Source organism: Sorex fumeus, unplaced genomic scaffold (assembly GCF_029834395.1).
Source record: "Sorex fumeus unplaced genomic scaffold, SorFum_2.1 ptg000061l, whole genome shotgun sequence".
Lineage (NCBI taxonomy): Eukaryota > Metazoa > Chordata > Mammalia > Eulipotyphla > Soricidae > Sorex > Sorex fumeus.
The window spans coordinates 19,404,187-19,405,231 of record NW_026606118.1 but is presented as its reverse complement, the minus strand read 5'-3'; the positions used below and the strand labels follow the sequence as shown (position 1 = coordinate 19,405,231).

At 46.8% G+C, this 1,045-nt stretch overlaps 1 non-coding gene across 1 annotated transcript; it reads right to left on the bottom strand.

Annotated features, from left to right (window-relative positions):
• Positions 1-459: 459 nt before the first annotated feature.
• LOC130034874 (small nucleolar RNA ACA64) lies at positions 460-584 on the bottom strand. Its single transcript, XR_008794188.1, has one exon. It is a non-coding gene; the product is annotated as a small nucleolar RNA ACA64 (small nucleolar RNA).
• Positions 585-1,045: the final 461 nt, after the last annotated feature.

Below are 1,045 nucleotides of genomic sequence, written 5' to 3'. Positions count from 1 at the left end.
AGGACCAAATGCCATCATCCACTAAAAGGTCAAAGGTTTTTCCTTTAACAATGCTCTAGCCACCACCTCTTATTGGCATAGAAACCCCAAGCTGAGGCAATTTGTGGAAACCCACTAACACCAAATTTTAAACACCAAGCAATACTTGATGGATCAAAACATTCCACTTTCAAGCAGCCCACATCCCCACTTGCAATATATCATTGCTTTATTTTCTGGAATTTCCTCTTCTCTATGTCTTCTCACTCATATTTTCTTAATAAAGCTACTTTACTATTTGTGTCCCCAGAGTGGTTTTTTTTTTTTTTGGTTTCCACTTTCTCAACAACTTTTTGTTGATGGGAAGCTATCCCTTTTGCCTTTCCTCCATGGCTCCAGCAACTTGTCTGAGGCTTGAGAATTTCAGGCATCATGCAGAGGAAGAGAAACCTGGGGTCAGAGGTCCTAGGCAGTGCTGGAGCATGTCAGGGCCTGGGTTTGACCTCCACACACTGGAGAGTGAGCACTGAGCTGTGGTCTCACTGGCCCTGGGCAGCCCAGCTTAACCACAGTGAAAGTCAAAGCCACAGTGATTTTTAATCAACTTGCAGATTCCTGAAATTCTTTCCTAAATGATGAAGTTGGGTGCCCTGGGAAGAAGTCAGGTCTGACTTTCCTTCTGGCAGAAAACAAATCCTTGTCCCAGCATGAGGCCTTGGTTCCCCCAAAACTCAGGTAGTGGGAACCTGTTCCCGTGCCCGTGGAGATTGAGGACCTCAGGTGTAGACACCTTCCTGGAATCATGTGACCCCAAGTGACATGCCACACAGTTGCTTGTGGCAGACTTCCTCCCAGTGTTACAGAAGCAGTGGAGTGCTGACAGGGACGCCAGGTCCTTAAGTTCACTCGGTTGGTTATTTAAAACCTCACTTTCCTGAGCAAGCGCTCAGGGTGGAGATAGCTCAGGCAAAAAAAAAAAAATGGCCCTGGGGAAAGGAACTTCCTTTCTGTGCCCTCAGCTCTGCATGGGCAGCAGAGAAGCAGCAGTTCTCACAAAACAGGTGCA